Consider the following 19,692-nt stretch of genomic DNA (forward strand, 5'->3'; position numbering starts at 1 on the left):
TACACTACTATACTTATACACTTGTGTAGCTACAACTGTAGCTTGCCTCCACCAGTGTGTGAATGTGAGAGTGAATGAATAGTGGAATTGTACAGCGCTTTGAGGGCCCCGAAAAGCACTATATAAATGCAATCCATTATTATTATTATTATTACTTGTACACTGACAGCTTGTGTAATGAGAAATTCCCATGTTTGAGAAGGTACCAACAAAAATGACATCGCTTTGCTGTTTTTTTTGGGTAGGTTGCCAAACACAAACTCATCAGTCCTGATTGGCACTCTTTTAGCCTTCTTGTAATTGTAACCGCATAGGGTTGGGAATTTGGTAAGTTTCAGTTTTACAGACAATCGTTTAAAACACTTCAGTCTGAACAAAAGGAAGCGCATAAAACAGAATCCTGGATTAGCCGTTGTAGCAATAACTGCAGGATAATCTCCTCTGGGAGAAACCAGACTGCTTGCGTAGGCATAGGCTGCTAGTTTGTTCCACTGCATATTGATCAAAACATTCCAAACTTAATTTTCTTTAGATATTTGCAAGCATCAGAGACACAGGGGCTTCCTTTTTAATAAATATATGTAGCAAGATGTGAATGTCTGCATATGAAACAAGACCTACAAACAACATTTACAAACAAACCACAATATTTGGAATGCTGATCAAGATAAAATGCAAATGATATGAACATGAAATGCAAGTAAAATGTCATCTACAGCCACCGTGGGAAGACAAAACATCCCCAGACAAGTCATGTTACAGTCAGAGAATCTAATTTCCTCTGTGACACTGTATTGATGTTAAATATGGAGCAATTTATTTTTACATGTATTTTGTAGGGACTAACCAGGAATGCAGAGAAATGGACCAGTGAATCTGTCAGGAATGACAAACTTTGTATGTTAAACCAACATTTTGAGAAATATTCTCTTTCTTTCTCTGAGTTATATATACATAGATCTATATGGATCTATATGGATATAAATCAACGCTGCTTTAATGACTCTTGCTAAACATAAATCTAATGACTTGGCTTTGCGAAGTAGATTGGAAACCGGGTGAAATAGTGCAAAAGGGAAAATCCATAGCTAACTTTGGCTCCATCTAAAACAAATTCTATTATGTTTTTTTAAGGTTATTGTTTCACGAGGGGGCTGTGTGCCAGGTAAAAAGCAAAGAAACAGTCCTACCTCTAACTCTGCATGAAACCACAGCTTGTAATATTTACATTTTGCCTTGTAAGGATTACACAAACCTGATATATTATGTGGATGGCTAATGTGTTTTGGCAATAGCAGGCTGGCTGTTTCCACCTGCTTCCAGTGTTTATGCAAATCTAAATGGTTACTGATCACAGACAAATGAGAGTAGCAACATGTAATGATTGGCAAGACATAGCACTTTTCTTGACATGTTAAATTATTTACATCATTTTGTTCCACACACCACGCACTGTGAATATGGAAACCAAATTAAAATCTGTCTTGGGAAAGCTCAATATATTAGCAGACAGATTACTGTTGCATTAAACAACAAAAACGATACAAAAGCTATTAAGAGCAAAATGTTTGATGCCCCAGAGAAGAATATGAAACAATGGAAAGAGAAGCACCAGTGATGTGTTTTGATAAGAAGTCAGGGGGAGGGGCAGAAGCTGCGTGGTTATTTGGGTCAACCATGGAGAAAAGGATGGAGTGACACCTTTGACAATAAAAAGCCGAGATGAAGTGAGGGAGGAAATTGGTTGGACACCCCCACCCCCCCAGAGCTTACTACTCCATAAATAAACAAATAATCAAGGGGAATTTCTGCTATGATGTAACCTGGCAAATCTGGGCAAAACAAACTGGGCAGCAATGCAGCGTGGGGAGTGGGGTAAAGAAGTGGGTGTTTATCATGCCTGGTTAATCCATTAGCTACATGCCGAGAGGGGCTTTTGTTGTGGATAGCCCTTTGCTTCGCGTGCATAAAGGCAGATCGCAGTGCGGGAAAACAACCGCTGAACAGCTTCTCCCACTTTTCATTAAAGTCAAGTAACGATAAAGGCGACACAGACACTATTATATAAATATGACTGTATCTAAATTGAAGTAAAATCATGCAATGAGTTATTCATTGTGAGCAGAAACAATGCATTCATACCAACCCGCACATGCATATACAACCTCAAACAGTGGCGGCAACCTCCAAAATGAATTACCATCACGCTGCTTTGTTTAACTCTTGACTTTTTCCCAAGTATAACCTGCAATCTTGGATCCGCATCCTCAAAAAACAAGGAAGAGCATCAGGAATTCCTATCCCTCCACTGCAAGTGCATAAGCATCAAAAAGCATTACAATTTCCAGGGTGAAAGGCCAGTGGCATCAACGCATCAAAAGAGTAAAACCCCCAGACAAAGGCTGTCAAAAGACCGCAAGAGTAAGAGAGCACAGCCCACCAAGAAGCAACAAAAGCTTACCCCGAGTCCTCCATCAACAGCGGCTAATGGCTAGGAGAAAAAAAAGACACGTGGGCTTCTCCAGAAGGCAGCCCCTCTCTTCCTCTCCACCCCTCGTATCTGTTTATTATTGCTCAGTGCTGCCTGCCGTCCTCTCTGTCTGACTAAGCCACGGTGCATCAGTGTGCATAGCAGGAAAACAGGAGCCGAGAACTCAAATCTCTGATATGATCAGCAAACTTTACGTGTGTGCCTGCTTCATTGAGAGAGAGATAATCCTATGGTGTTGTGCCTGAATGGCTCAGACAGAGTAGCAGAGGACAGAGAAGAGGAAGAGAAAACGCAGGGTGGGGGGAGACAAGCTGCAGGGCTGAGCACTGGGGATGCTTTACTTTGGTGTGTGAGGTGTTCAGTGATCATATTGTTAAATAAAATGCATACAAAGATTGTGTTTAGGTAACCTTTGACTGGTCATGTTAAAATAAGACTATTCAGCAAAAGAGAGACATCTATATGATTGTATAAAAGCATGAAACGACTATAAAATAATTATTGAAGTTGATAATTGGACTTTTTCAGATTTAGTACAGGCAGAAACTTAAAGTCACATTTCTTTAGACCAATACTGGAGGAGCTTTGTAGTGTGGCATAAGTCAAGCTTACGAAGCTTACAAAGTCAACTTCTACAGCAAATGTGGCAGATCACTTGATCTCCCCGCCAGCCCCCATCAACTGAAACCCTTCAGAAAATGCAACCAAGCTCCACCACAGTTCTCAGGGCTTGCAAAATTGCTAGCCCGACGTCCCGGGGCTAGCGATTTTTCCAGTCGGGCTACCAAAATCCACCTCAGCCTTGCCCGTCGGGCTATCATAGGAAGGAAGGATATGTCAATGCTTTTGCATTCTTTCGCAAATGTAGCTGAGTAATTATGTCATCGGCATCAATGAGCCACTGTCAATATGTGACACATTGAAATCGCGTTTAAATTTGTGCTTGTTTTTTGCTTTCACTTTCACTTTGCGATGGCGCAAACTGTGTATAAAGAACAGCAGCACTGATTGGTAAGTCACAGATTAATTGCGCACCAATTCCTCTGGCATCGTCTTATCAATCGTTAGCTTACTATCAAACATGACAAGTGAAATCTCCTGCAGCAAGCTTAAACATGTGAGAGGTTGATTGCGCAGAGAATTGCTGATTGTTATGTAAGTATGTGTGTAAAAGCAGATGGATTTACGCAGGTATTTTAGTTCTTTAGAGCCAAACAAGACAGGTCAGGGTGAAGAAGGGACAGCCAAAGAAAAGCTTACCACAAAACGGAAAAGTTATGACAAATCAGACTACGAGGCAAAAGGAAAGCGCAGCTTTTTTGGTTTAATGGACAAAAGAATTTATGTGGCTGGAATATGACGAGCTAAATAACATAATGTTCTGCCGGGTGTGTTGTGAGTTTCCCTCGATTTCTGAGTCGACAACCGCCTTTGTTACTGGGACCAGTCATTTTAAGAAAGACCCCATCAGAACCCATGAGAAATGCAAGAAATGCATTATTGCTCAGTCTGCAGTATCTTTCCTAGAACAAACACCAATTGCAAATACCATACTAAAAATAAACCTGAAAATCAGTTTAAAACAGCGTACTATGTTGCAAAGAGTGAACTACCATTGGCAAAATTTAGCAGTCTTTGCAAACTTCAAAAAGCAAATGTCCTAGATCTTGGTTCCACTTGCCTCTTACCTGTGATTTCAGTGGAAATTTCAAATTCAGGATCTGACATTCATATTCTACACAGTTCTTGCAAGTTCATAGAAATTTCTGTTCAATTAGGACCAAATATTTGAGTTGATGATTGTAATTTGTTGTTGTAATTTGTGTTTTGAATATTTTTAGATTGATGTTTTGTTTCCATGTATAATATTGTAAAGGAAACAAAACATCAATCAAAAAATTGTCCTCTTTTTTTTATTTGGGCTAAATAAATTATTTTGGGCTACCAAAAACTGAAGAGTGCCTGCTCGAAGGGCTATCAGGGATTTTGAAATTTTGCGAGCCCTGGTTCTACATGGTTTAATCATATATATCATAATCATATATGATTTAATCACTGTTAATACAGACACTGTTACTCTCAGGTTCTATCAGATGGTGTTGAGGTCTTGGGTCTTTAAGTGGACCTAGCTTGTTTAGATTGTCCCAGATACGTATGCATATCGATACGATTTCAGTGACACCAATGCAATTATCAGGTCTACAAGTCTGATTCTTTATTGATTTCTGATCAGTTTTCTGTGTAAAAGAAAAAAAATGTTCACCTACGGAGGTCTTCAGCATCGTGTTGTTAAGCGAGTCTGTACACAGTGTAGAAACAGAAAAAAAGATTCAGGTACGCAAAAGTGCAACTGCTATGACTGTGATGCTACTGACTCTCAATGTCCAATTGTAAGAAAAACCTGTGTCTAACTAACAAGGTTGCAAGGGGAGGATGCAAATACAGGGCAAGGAGAGGGAAAGCATAGTCAAAAATCTGAGCACACAGTGGTCATCCACAGAAATGGAAGTAAGGCAAAAGGCAACGTCTATAAATCAGTCTAAAAGCATATATTTTTACAGGATATACTAACACTAAATTAACAGAGAAGGAGATCAATATATACCAAGGAACCTGAAAAGCTCGACTAAACACACAGGATGATTAAAGGTCTGTACAAGGACGCTTCTTACTTGAGTACTTCACTGTAACTTATAAGGCAGACAAAGGAGCTTAGAAAAGCATCTGGACTTCTTTAAGTTACTTGAAGACGTTTCACCTCTCATCCGAGAAGCTTCTTCAGTTCTAAGGTCAAATGGTGGAGAGTCCCAGATATAAACCTAGTGGGAGTAACCCCCCACAGAGGGACAAAAGGACCCCCTGATGATCCTCTAATCGCCTGAGCCAAGGTGTGAAACTGGGTGTGGGTCCCAATCAGCCAGAGTTTCGGGTGAGTTCATTGTGAAACCTGGCCCCACCTTATCATGCGAATTCCTGAGATCAGATGGCCCAGGATGTGAGTGGGCGTTAAGGCATCTGGGAAGGGATCTCAAAACTGGATTATAGATGGCAGAGAGTTGGTGTCGTAAACCACCGCCTCTGTTCAAAGATGGTCGCTCACAGTGGACATAGATGGCTTATTTCACTCCTCTTTCAAACCATCTGTCCTCTCTGTCCAAAATGTGAACATTGGCATCCTCGAAAGAGTGTCCTTTATCCTTAAGATGCAGATGGACTGCTGAGTCTTGTCCTGTGGAGGTGGCTCTTCTGTGTTGTGCCATGCGCTTGTGAAGTGGCTGTTTGATCTCTCCAATGTAGAGGTCTGAGCATTCCTCGCTGCACTGTACAGCATACACCACATTGTTAAGTCTGTGTTTTGGCGTTTTGTCTTTCGGGTGAACCAGTTTTTGTCTGAGCGTCTTGCTGGGTCTGAAATGCACCGGGATGTCGTGCTTGGAGAAAACTCTCCTGAGTTTTTCTGATACACCGGCTACATGGGGGATGACAATGTTGTTGCGTCTGTCTTTCTTATCCTCCCTCGCTGGTGTCTGATCTTCTTTTCTGTGCCTCTTTGCTGACTTTAAGAACGCCCATTTAGGATAGCCGCACGTTTTGAGTGCTTCCTTTACATGTGTGTGTTCCTTCTTTTTTCCTTCAGGCTTAGAGGGAACATGTTCTGCCCGGTGGTGTAGGGTCCTTTTGTCCCTCTGTGGGGGGATACTCCCACTAGGTTTATATCTGGGACTCTCCACCATTTGACCTTAGAACTGAAGAAGCTTCTCGGATGAGAGGTGAAACGTCTTCAAGTAACTTAAAGAAGTCCAGACGCTTTTCTTTGCAAGCTCCTTTGACTACGATGACCTGGATGACTGAGAACCTTCACAGACTTATAAGGCAGACCCAACCCGTTCCCGATCAAGTTGTGTTCAAGATAAGAGATTAACAGGTATGAAATTGCAACCTACAGATGAATCAATGTTTTTCTGTTTCTGTATTTGAATAAATGGACTTATATTAAAAAAAATGATTAAATCACAGTTCATAACGCTACTCCTACGCTAGTTCAGCAAGGCATTAATCATAAATTGTCCGTGTGATCTGTTGTTGACATTTAAAATGGGTGATCACAGTACGCTCCACGACCCACACAAAGGCTTCATAGCTTCACAAAGGCTGAGAAGATGATGCAACGTCAAAGTTAGTTCTGATTTCTAAACAAAAGGAGGGAGGGAAGATCAGAAGGAAAAGCTACAGAACTAGGAAGGACCAAACACTTTCAAGATTTAAAACAAATCCTTCAGAAGTAAAAAAGAAAAAAAGCTTAATTTTATTACGGCATTAATTCCTTCAGTAGACTGCCGTAAAAGGCAAGTATTGATTATGTCATAGGGAGATTACAATGATACTAAGTGTGTAGGTGACCCTGAGATAAACTGACGTAAGCTGCTGGGAATTTGTATGATGGCCAGAGAGCATTCCTCTGCTACTAACAGGGCAGCTATAAAATATTTAATAATTAACAAGGAATTCAGAACAAAAGTTAAGCATATAACTGAACATTAATTATTATTTTTTTGTTTATCAGCTGCTGGGTGGTTACAGTTAGAGATGGCAGGCTAGTGAGCCCCAGCTGCAAAAGAGCTGCCTAATTGGTGTTTGCTGTTAATTGGATTGCACTGTGTTATTCTGGCACTGGGGTTGGAAGGGCAGTTTGTTCACTTCTTCATATTTCTGCTAATTGATTGCTTAGTTATTCTTTACAATAGTCTTACTTAATCCCCCGAATGTCTTGCTAGCTCATTTTTGTTGATGCTGGAACTCAGTTTTTAAGTTTTGTAGTCATTTTAATTTTTTATTAGGGGTGCAACGATACACAAAATTCACGGTTCGGTTCGGTTCGATACTTTGGTGTCACGGTTCGATATTTTTTCGATACAAAAAAAAATGTTCATGCCTTTTTAATTTGTCATTTATTAAAATTATAAATATATATTTTAACACAAAAGTACAGTTTTTAAATTTAACCCTAACCCTTGTGCGTGTTGTTTTTTAGCTCGTCATATTGCAGCCACAGAAATTCTTTTGTCCATGAAACCATAAAGCTGCACTTTCTTTTTGCCTTATAGTCTGATTTGTCATAACTTCTCCGTTTTGTGGTAAGCTTTTCTTTGGCTGTCACTTCTTCACCCTGACCTGTCTTATTTGGCTCAGCAGAACTAAAATATATATCTGTCTGTGAAGGTTCTCAATCATCCAGGTCATCGTAGTGAAATATATATCCTGCCGCACTCACATAAGCTCAGCGATTCTCTGCGCGATCAACCTCTCACATGTTTAAGCTGCGGGAGATTTCACTTGTCATGTTTGCATAGTAAGCTAACAATTAATAAGACGATGTCAGAGGAATTGGTGCACAAATTATCATCACTCACAGATCAGTGCTGTCGCTCTCTATACACAGTTCGCGCGATTGCAAAGTGAAAGCAAAAAAACAAGCGCAAATTCAAACACGATTTCAATATGTCACATATTGACAGTGGCTCACCGATGCCAATGACATAATTACCCAGCTACATTTCTGAAAGAATGCAAAAGCATTGACATATATTTTTTCTTCCTACAATAGCCCGACAGGCAGGGGAGAGATAGCCCCGGGACGTCGGGCTAGCGATATTGCGAGCCCTGTATCTGATTGAGGAATCACTCATCTTTGGAAAAGAGAGTTTATTACAGAGAAATGTCTCTTTCCAAAATAAAAGCTATACTATCCGCTTCTTCTGGGCTATATTCTCAGCAGCATATTAAACATATCAGGTCTCCATAAGGAGAATCCTGTGCTAACAGCTGTCTAAATGACTCGGCTAAAGTTTGTAGCATGCATGCTTGTTGTTTTTGTCTTTGCACTAGGATGATGTCGGTGTAAATGTGCAGTCATATTCGTTGTGTTCCCACTAGTGCTTTCAGGTTAATCTCGTTGAAATAACCTTAACGCCACAACACGGCAAATCTCCGTTAACGAGCTACCCTATACAGAGGGGCTAGACGGCCAACACGTTAACGAGCTAACTGCGCTAACACACTAGCTCCCACCCATGTAATTGAGCATTGCATGGCACATCCAACATACTGTTTTACTTTAGTCCATGACTCGCTTACCTTCAGGGTCATACGTCACATGAAAACCAAAATAATTCCAAACGCCAGATCTGAATGAGGGTGGGGAGGTCCACTTCTGTCTCGCTAGCTTGCCCTGCGCTCTTCCTTCTGACCATCCTGTCTGTGTTGAGTGCTCAGTGAATCTGCGTTCGACTACTCCGCCTAGGCTGCACTCTCGAGCCTAGGCGGAGTAGTCAAATGCAGATTCACTGAGCGCTCAACACAGACAGCATCGTCAGAAGGAAAGTTGATAAAATAAATTACAAATTTTGTATTGTTCTTTTTTTTTTTCTCCCCTTTGGTTTTCTTTCTTTCTCTCCCCCTCTTTCTTTCATTCTTTCCCCCTGTCCTATCCCACAGTCATGTCTGTCCCGTTTGCAACTGAAAATAAAATAAATTCATAATTATAATAAAGGTCAATCAAATGGACCAATATGATGATCCACTTAAAATAAATCCTCTTGGCATCTTTCTTGGCCTCAAGACAACAATTCTGATGGCTATAGATCCAAACGGGACACACAAAAAAAAAAAAAAAAAAAAAAAAAAATTGAAAAAAAAAAAATTTGAAAAAAAATTGTATTGTTCGATACATATGCGTACCGAACCGAAAGCACTGTATCGAACGGTTCAATATTGATACGAATATCGTTGCACCCCTATTTTTTATGTATATAAAAATATGTGTGTAATATGTAATGTAGGCCAACAACTCAGTTCCTCACAGTCTGTATATGTGAGACTCTTGATTTGTTACAAAAAGCTGACAAAATTAACGAAAGAAAGCTGACAAAAGATTAGCAACACTGCACCTTGCCTTATGAAGCCAGTTAGACAAAGATCAAATAATGATGTCCACTATGTGAAATTTTAATACACTGTAACACAGCGGTCCCCAACCTTTTTTGCGCCACGGACTGGTTTATGCCCGACATTATTTTCACGGACCGGCCTTAAGGTGTCACGGATAAATACAACAAAATAAAACTAGTACCGGTACCGAAAAAAAGAAGATTTATTCATAACACACATGAAAAGACCCAGGAAAACCGAGTTAACGATAAAAACGATAACAAAAAAACGCTGAAAACCGATAAAAACCCTGAAAACCATACATTTCACACCTGAGCCTCAACTCTCGCGGCCCGGTACCAAACGACTCACAGACCGGTACCGGTCCGAGGACCGGGGGTTGGTGACCACTGCTCTAACACACATCCTCTGCCCCTCTCAGCTTGTGTACAGTCCACATTATTCAAATTCAACTCTTTTTCTTCCCTCAGAACCAACCTGTTCATGCTGCCCTCATCACATTCAAGTCCTATAAATAGAAACACATTCATCAATTATTCACACTGCTGTGTAAACAGTTAGACGAGATGAACAACCCCACCTCACGTGGAGAAACTCTGTGATCTCACATCACTGTAAAGACAAAAAGATCAATATAATACAGGTGCACTCCAACGGGCCTACACATAACATTTACATGTAAAAGTATTTTACATCTTGAAGAAAGTTAGATTTGAATCCTAGTACAAACTTTATTCTACAAACAACATGACTCCAGCTCTGCAAAATACTCTGGAATCACAGCCGATGTCTCAGCTGAAAACACGAAGTCTGCAAGTAAATAAAATGTGTATGATCAAAGAGAATCTGGATGCCTCTTGCCTCCCTTAACAGCTGCTGTTATAACAAAATAAGCCTTGACGAGAGGCACTTCTCCTGAGTGACTGTTTTACCATTCCCCGGTACAAATATGTTACAAAATTCTTTACTCAGTCAAACAAATGGAAAACAAAAACAGTGTTTATACCGTAGCAAAACAGACTCCAAACCTAAAGAGTTCTAAAAGAATGAACTTGAAATCAACGAGAACAAGGCAGTCTGTCAGCTCAAATCTTCTAGGCCTAGTTTTGAAGCCACATGCATTATGTTAATTTCTTCTATATTTTCATTCTTGGCCTGCACCAAACTTGTTTTTATGAAAATAATTCATAGCTATGTCATACTATTCTTTGTGAAGCCCCTCAGTTGAGCATCTGTCTAAAACAAGCAGTTCTATCTCCACTCTCTTTAAGGCTACCTTTCTTTTAAGCCAGTTTTCAGCTGACTGATGCCCTGGCCCAAACAGAAGATTGGAGCATCAGGTTTGAGAGCTCCTCTACTCAACCAGACCGGGGCATCCTAGATATTAAGGATTAACCATTTTAAGGATGTTAATTCACACTAACATCACACAGAGCCTAGAGCAGAAGAAAAAGAATGGTCCAGACCACCTAAAGCCTAAGCATTTGGTTTCATTATTCAAAATTCTAGCCATGTTTTATAGGACAAGCCACCCTTATAACAATATACATCACAGGAAATAAGGAAAAGAAAATTAGGTGTACATTTCAGGTATGATCAGTAGGATGCAAACAGATTGTTAGCAGTTAAACATCTAATTGACGAGTAGGAGAAAAAAGGTGTTTACTAACTCTAAGGTTACTTATCCACAAATGAAATATAGCTACAGATGGTCATCAACAGAGCCAGAAAATAAACAAAAGCAGACATGACTCATGTAGTAGCTGGAAACACCTTATTTGTGCTATTATTCTGTCTGTTCCCCTAATTTAATAATGAAATCGTCTGTGGTTATATCACTAAGAAGCCACTGTGAATACTTACAGTGGCACTACAGATCAAAGTCTAGCTGCAGGCATTATACAGAAAAAATTGCAGAGACTTTTGTGAATCCAGAGGTGACTGTGTGGAGTCTGAAATACCTGCAGCAGTTACACAGTCAGAAAAAAGGCAGCTTACCAGACACTTTGGCCATAGGTTACATTAGTCACAGGTACCAAATAGTAATAAACGTATGAACAAAATGTTGGTAGTTGAATTGCATAATGTATGAAGTATGAACATTTATTTAAAACTGTTGTCTGACAACGTCACAGGTTACATTGGTCTTTAATGCTACTAATAAAATGGTATTTGAAGGCATGCAAAGTAATGCCCATTCATAATTAAAGTGTGGCACAGGATCAGTCATAAAAAACCACAAAACAAAACCCTCCACTGCAATTTCACATTAAATACACACACACAGCAGACTAAAAGCAGACATTCAGACACATCAGTGCAGATCATAGTGGCTACTGAACCTGGTTTATCGTCTTTGTGGCCTCTCAGTCCTCGACAGCGTTGCCTCGAGAAATTCTGACAGAACTGACACCTGACACTGAGAGACAGTATCTGTTTACCTGCAACTCTGACACATCCTGCAGTCTACCACGCCTTTTACAAACACACACTGCAAGAGTGAACTTTGACGTATGCCTGAGAAGACACATTACGCCATCAATAATTAGCTGAACGCGAGAGAGGGTGGAGACTGTCGTTCCTTAAAAGGCACCTTGTAACCAGGCACAACTGTTACTGCATATCTAAAGGAAGGCCGACTGATAGAGGGAAGGCGTAAAATTACTCGTCACAGGGATTAAAACGGGCAGAAAGGACAAAGGGAGGAGACAGTCACACGGGTGGTCAGATAAAGCCTGATCTGTGGAGCACAGACAGGGATGAGTCAACATCAGGGTAACATTTCAGCTGCGCTGCATCCACTCAATCAATACAGATTTGCTGATGCGAACGCTGCAGTCTGAGCCATAACATTTCTTTTAGAATGGTGCATGAAAAAAACTGAATGATAATGAGTGCCGCAACACATTTTAGGAAAATTCTAAATAGCTCTTCTGTTATTTAGCGTGATGCTGTGAATAAGAGGACTCAGAGCAAGCAGGTGTGCTTACGTGCTTCAACAACAGACAGAGCAGTGTTAAAACATCAGCCATAAACAGCAGCAGATAACAACATGCAGGGACCCCAGAATCAAAGAAAGCTAACTGCCTATCCACACAGACAGGCACTCATCTCCTCTGTACGTGCCATCTGTGGGTCATCTACTTGTGCTTTTCCCAGGGGGCGACTGCTCTGTTTGACCCCAGTGTTATATCCCATAATTGCAAAAAGTAATTTATGACCAGTGTGCTGGCAAATAAAAACGGAAAGGGCAAGAGGTCTGGCTCTATGCCCCTGTACAAAAAACACAATCTTGTAATGCAGTCTTTTTTTCCTGCTGTGATTTGACAATTTCTGTTTTATTATTGTGCTGGGGCATGGCCGTGTGTGAGGCACTGGTAAAACTCTTTGAATACTTTGGTTTTATTGATTCATTGAAGACATAAAAGCAGCCTAGTAAAGTCTGGCTAGAATGAAAGTCACAGTACATTTACTTTCATTATAATACCCACGAGCTAGTTCCTCTTTAATTCTGTATAATGTTTTGATGACAAGCGGTGAAAAATATTATGTCCAACCTTGTGGTTTTAAACGCCATTAAGTGTTCAGAGCTGAGCCAGTTTTCTTTCAAAGAATTCAATCAGTAATCCAGGACAAGTTTTGAGGACCCCAGTGCTCTTCATGCCAGTGTTTTGCAATGAATAATCTTTTTTTTTTTCATCATCCACAGCAGAGAGGCAGTGTGAGCTTTTTATTGAAGACCCCTGGTTCAGCTGCTGGGGTTAAAGTGTGAACCACACACACACACACTGAAGCCTGGACTGAGCAAAGCTGATGCTGGGCAGGAAAATGGAAGTTACTGATTCAGTGCAGCTGCTAAAAGCTATGAGATGCACACACAAAAGCCTCTGCTGTTGATCTCATGAATAAACGTTTCACGCAGCTAGAAGTGAGAGCAACTCAGAGGATACACCATCAGTGATACAATCAGGTGAGGGCAAACTATGCCGGCTGCTGTTCAACCGGCAACTTTGGGGCAGTCAAGTTGGAATCTTTTATATTCAAATTCGGTTCTGCAGTGCACATATGGTTTATGAACACAACGTGTAGGTTTAATTAATTAATTAACTTTTTCCATGCAGAAGAAAGAAACGTCCTTTTCAAACGCGCACAGTGCAGCGCATTGACACTTTATGACAAGCCGAAGAAACACTTAGGTTTAGAGTTAATCTAATAAAAATATTATCAGAAGACAGTTCATTACTGTTAAGCTTTCTCTATCATAAAACCCTTTTGACGCTGGAAAAACACTGAATTGAGTATTTCTGGGTCTTTCAGTAAGCCAGTTTAAAGCTCATTTTTGGCCTTGGAACATCTGACAATATCTTAGCTATTGTTCTGCTTTGATGATTTTACATGATGACCTACATCACTACAACAGGATGTTTATTATATGTAAATATGTGTTAGTGTTTGGACAAAACACCAATTCAGAGGCTTCATATTTTTTTTTTAATGTAAACGTATCTTCTGACATTTTAAGTCATTAAATTAACTGGTGCAGTTCTAATCCATACAAACACGCATATATTTTCATACACAAACACAGACCCCATCTTTCACAAACCCAGTCACTATGGCAACATCAAGCCCTCTTCCTTCCTTCTCATTTGACTCTTAAGCTCTTCACTGATGCTATAAATCTGATGGCCGGAACCTCAGAGGACCGAAGCAAACCTCCAGCCAACAACCTCTAATAGCTTCTTCTTGTTCCCCTAAAGCTGTGAGGTCCTTTTGTAACGTAACACCTACAATAAAGATGCCCCAGAGATACGCACTGATATATTACACTCCAGTAAATAGAGGCATGCACATCACGTGACACATATCACATCAACTTATCCAAGTGCATTTGCTCAGTGAAGCTCTCACTGACACTCACAAAAACCTGAGTTGTGGTAAACTACAGCTAAAGAATGTCTTCTCGGGAAAAACACTGTGCCTGATGAAATTATTACATTTCAGAGGCATCTGACTGAAAGCCTGTACTGCCCTAATGGGTAAAAACAATTTGCGAATGAATTAGAATTTGAGGAAAAACAAGAAAAATAATTGCTTTTGTCTATAATTATTTTTAGATCCATTTAACTTGGGACAACTTTCAGGGCCCTGAGCCCCAGTTTGAAATACAGATTTTCATAAAGACTGCAACTAAGTATTATTTTCCTCATTGCCTTTTTAAATTAAATGTTTAGTCTTGGGCTGCATGTAATTAATTTTTTTCCCCATTAACTGTTTGGTCTGTAGCGCTTTAAACCTCTGGGGGGAAAGGCTGAGTCAGGTTAACAAAACATACACAAAAAACAGAATATAAACCTATGAAATCACCCATTTACCTTTAAAATACCTTTTCTCACAAAAGGAAAAAAAAATCAAAACTGAGAAAAGGTAATGGCTACAATATTTTGCTTCTAACATGTCTGTTTATCAAGCACTTCTAGTTCCTGGTAATGAAAGAGCAGCTGAAGAACTGAATTTATATGAGTATAAATGTGATGTCTGGATTGTGCTAGGAGCTGATCTGCACTGCACAGTCACTGTCAGACTGTGCTGATTAAGAATCTAAAGGCACAGTGCAGTGAAGTCAGACAGTACCTAAACACAAGCAGTGGCTGGGCAGACAATTTTGAAACAGAAAATGAGTCATTAACATATTACCCATGTAAATAAATACAATAGATTTGGCTTTAATTACTGGTTTGCTTTTAAGGGGGATCTGAGAGGTTCATACCAAACCACATATGTACAGGCAGATGCTGCATTTAAAACATCTATTAAGCTGAACAGATTTGTTGACTGATTAGTCGGTCTACAGGAAAATCATGAACAAAGTCAGTTTTGACCAAAGCTCAAAACTTAGTCTTAAAAGAGATCCAGATAGCAGACACGAGCCTAATCCATCTTACTATTGGAACAGCAGCAGAAAAAAACAAATTGTACTTTTCTGCAGATTCTTTTTCTACTCTTTTTCTGGTTGAAACCACACTACACGAAAACAACTGGATCACAAAACAACACAACTCATCTACAGGTATTTAAGGAGAAGCTAAGTGAAAACGACATCATTTCATGTGTCACTTCAGCTCTAAAGGATGGAGGATGCAAACCTTTAAGGGTTTGCAAAACAGCCCTGCTTTCTCTCACGATCCCCTGCGAGGATCCTATCTGAGACACCAATTACCTTCTAGTTCACAGCAGAATCGAAGGCCCTGCTCTCTCAACCGTTTACCTAAAAGCCTGAGCCACTAAAAATATATTGAGATAGCTATAAGTGGATCCCTTCCATTCAGCGACGGAAATTATTACCCGGAGAGTTTGTCCAAACACACAGCAGTTTTCAAAACATGCAGCAAAAGCACTCATCTGTTTTAATGTTGGGGTAATTCTCAGAGCAACTAAGATGAAATTAAAATTTTAATTGCATTCATCCAAAGCCAGACATAGATGGAGTAGCTTAGGATGTCTGAAGCCATATTCTAGGTTACAAAGGCTAAAGGGACACATAGAAAGAAATACTCAAGCCTAATTGCTTTCTTCCAATCGTCTAACATCGGCAGGGTGCACCAGATGTGACGTGCCAATCATGGAAAGTACAAATGACAACTGGAAGCAAACTGTTGTGTCTATTCCCACTGGGAATGACATATCCCTAATTATTCATACAAAAAGCAAAGACGGGCTAGGTTTTAGTCTAATTGATTACGTTAACAGTGATACTTCATCTGTCACCCTTCCTACAAAAATGGAGAGGGGCTGAACCACCAGCAGCAAATCAAATGAGTGTCACTAATTTTTCAGATAAACTAATCCAAGCTGGCACTCAAATGAAAGCTCTTTAACATGTGTGCACTCAGGCCTCCCTCTTTAAGTTTGTGGTCCTCAAACTGTGGGGCAGACCCCACTGTTGTGGTGAAGCATCAATTCATGATATATTACACTTGCTGGCAACTTCATTAACTACACCTTGTTAGTACTCAATTGGATCTCATTTTGCCAGCAGAACTGCCTTAACTCTTCTTGGTATAGACCCAAAAAGGTGGTGGAAACATTCCTCAGACATTTTGATCCATATTGAGATGATAGCATCACACAGTTCGTGCAGTTTTGTTGGCTGCAAATAGACAATGAGGATCTTCCATTTCTCCAAATAGCAAAGGTGCTCTGTTGGGTTAAGATCTGGTGACTGTGGAGGCCATTTGATTGCAGTGAACTCATTGTCAAGTTCAAGAAATCAGTTTGAGATGATATGAGCTTTGTGACATGGCACATTATCCTGCTGGAAGCAGCAACCAGAAAATAGGTACACTCATAAAGAGCTATACATGGTCAGCATCAATATTCAGGCAGGCTGTGGCATTTAAATGATGCTCAATTGGTACTAAAGGGTTGGGATCAAAGTGTGCTGAGAATCCCCCCACATCATTTCACCACCACTATCAGCCTAATCTGATGATATAAACTAGGGTGGATCCATGTTTTGATATTGTTTACACCAAATTCTGACCCTAAAAATTAAGACTCATCAGATGAGACAAGGTTTTTCCAGTCTTCTGTTATCTGATGTTGGTGAGCCCATGCAAATTATAACCTTAATTTGCTGTTCTTATCCAACATCTGTGGCACCTAGCGTGGTCTTCTGCTTTGCAGCCCATCTGCTTCAAAGTTCAATGTGTCGTGCACTCAGAGACGCTCTTCTGCATACCTTGGTTATAATAAGTGCTCTCCTTTCAGCTTAAAGTTAAAGGTTGTGAAAAAATCCCAGTGTCTACATGCCTAAATGGACTGAGCTGCTATCATGTCTTTAGTATTTTCATTACTGCTCCAGTCATCGTAGCTGAATAAACCTTCCTAATATTCACATAATAAGTTTATAGACAATACACTTTATTTTTCCAAAATGTGGGAAATTTCCTTGGTACAACTGCTAGAAGAATAGAATAAAAAAGGACAAAATACACATCTTAATAAGAGAAAAGTAATTTCAAATAAAAAAGAATAAAGTTTGATGATGAGAAATGAGCTGCAAAGACTTCCTTATAGTAAACAACATGAGAGGCAAAGGATTTTGAATAAGCTTATAGACTCAAAGCAAAGCTCAGTCCACTGGATGGACAAGACTGTGCTTGGAAAATAATTAAGGTTTAATCTTTAAATGTTTATTTGTAAAAAACAAAAATTAAAAAAAAGCACAATTTCATCAATTCTCCAGAAACGTGTCACAAATGCGGTGTTTTATCCAACTTTTAGCTGTCAGATCTCAAGTGTTTACAATTATGGAGAAGATAAAACATCAGATCCTCAAATTGACAAATAATGTGAATAATTAATAAATAATTGACACTGTTGTCACCAAATTATTGGTTAATTAACTCACCAGGTTAACATATAGCAAAGGACATCTACCCACATGTACACAGTAAGCTTTCTGTAATGTAGAAGAAGTGTTTTTTTTTTTTTGTAAAAAATAAAATAAAAGTGACTTTAAAAGAGTATTTTGGGAAATAATTACTTCAGGAAGTTCAAAATCAAATTAGCAGTACACCCTCGACCTCTTTCAGGTAATGGATTAGAAGAGCTGCAGGCAACCCCAGTTGTCAGTTTAATACACAACTGTTCAGCCAGATATTAAAGCACATAGTAAATGGAGTGGTACTTCCACAGTGCCTTTCTACTCAATTCGGGCACTTCTCTACTTTTGGTAAGTCTCATTCAGCCAATCACGCACACGTTTATACAGCACTTTTATCCTTACAGTATGAACATGTTTATGTAACTGTTAGTCCTCCTGGTAAAATGACAGACTTTGGAGTTTGCAAGATCAAACTGAGAAGGTTTCTAATAGCTGCCTTCAGAACCACAGGAAGTGAAAAAAGGCAAAACTGTTCTTTGAGTTTTTCTTTTTTTAATTGCACATTAAATTGATGTATGATGCACATTTTAATCTATGGTTCTTACACAACTTTTTCCCTTTTGCATTCTAGATGCACAGTCTCCAGTGGTCTGATCTCTCACGGTCTGTCTGTACAGCAGAGCCTACCAAAGATCTGAGTTCAGAACCGTGGACAGAGCTCACTAACACTTAGAGATGAGAGACTCTGCTCAGGGGGAGGTCAGCAGCCCTGTCTGGCCTGATTTACCACCAGCTGATCTCCAGCGATAAATCAAAGAAATGTGCTGGTCTGGAGGAAGCACGGGCTTTTGCCCAGGGACAAGCTTTTTACTTCAGACGTCCCTCCCTGCCCTCTGCAGTAGCCCGCACAGGCTGCTGCCGGCCGGCTCTCCAATGCTTCATGCACTTTCTTCACAGAAACTCCTACTAAGGACTCAGATTGTAGATTTGCTGATCTTTGCTCATTTTTATATGAATAAGTGTCGTGAAGCAGCAGAACAGAGCAGCGGTGTTAGATACAAACTGCGGGTTTTAGGCACAGATAAGGGAGGCAAATAATAACAAATCTTAGGCAGACTTGTATTTCTTTTATAAAAAAAATAACTTTTAAATCTGTGGACTTTAATTGAATCTCGCTGGCAATCGTCGCGGTCGCTTGCTGCCTCGTTATCGCCGACAGCAGTAATATTTGCTCTGAATTAAGCTACTTCATCATAAAAATCAACCGCCGGTGGCTAGCTGTTGATAGCAGACACACGGTTATGAAAGAAATCAAGAATAACTTACAAATTTATACGAATTGATAATCCAGCTTCCTTTGAGCTCTCAAAATGTAATAATTCCGTTCATCACCCGAGACTGCCTCCTTCTGTCGCCGGTAAACGCGCCGCTGAGAGGAGCCGCCAGATGGGGGAGGGTGAGACGGCTCAAAACAAACCAACCGTAACGGAGGGGTTGTTTTCCGGGAAGGTCTTTCAAAATAAATGCCCAATTTTCTTCTTCCTATTATTATTATTATCATCATTATTGTTATTGTTGTTGTTATTATTATTACAACGTTTCCAGGAAAATGTGTCAAATATGTATAAGATGAAATCCTTGTATTAGAGAAGCTGAAAGCACATGTTTTCTATTTTTCACTGTACTAAGAACAAGTATTTTTGGACAGTGGCAAATTGCTGTTATCTAAATAATCTTATTTTTATTTCTTCTTTGATTACTCACTCTTGCAGACATGACTGCCACAAAATTATCATTCATTTATACCAAGTTTTTTGATGTAACTCAACTGAAAAAAAATTCTAATTATTTGCTATATATTATA

General features: G+C 39.7%; 1 protein-coding gene across 1 annotated transcript in view; it reads right to left on the minus strand.

Moving 5' to 3' along the window:
- pacsin1b (protein kinase C and casein kinase substrate in neurons 1b) overlaps window positions 1–19,326 on the minus strand; it is a 36,201-nt gene extending 16,875 nt beyond the window's left edge. Inside the window, exon 1 of the mRNA XM_086293319.1 lies at window positions 19,155–19,326. The gene's annotated coding sequence lies outside the window, so the exon portion shown is untranslated. The remainder of the gene's footprint in view (window positions 1–19,154) is intronic.
- Between the last annotated feature and the right edge of the window lie 366 nt (window positions 19,327–19,692).

Source organism: Aulonocara sp. 'chitande type north' Nkhata Bay, linkage group LG5 (assembly GCF_057382095.1).
Source record: "Aulonocara sp. 'chitande type north' Nkhata Bay isolate Kocher_YH1m ecotype deep benthic linkage group LG5, A_spYH_male_GT1.1, whole genome shotgun sequence".
Classification (NCBI taxonomy): Eukaryota; Metazoa; Chordata; class Actinopteri; order Cichliformes; family Cichlidae; genus Aulonocara; species Aulonocara sp. 'chitande type north' Nkhata Bay.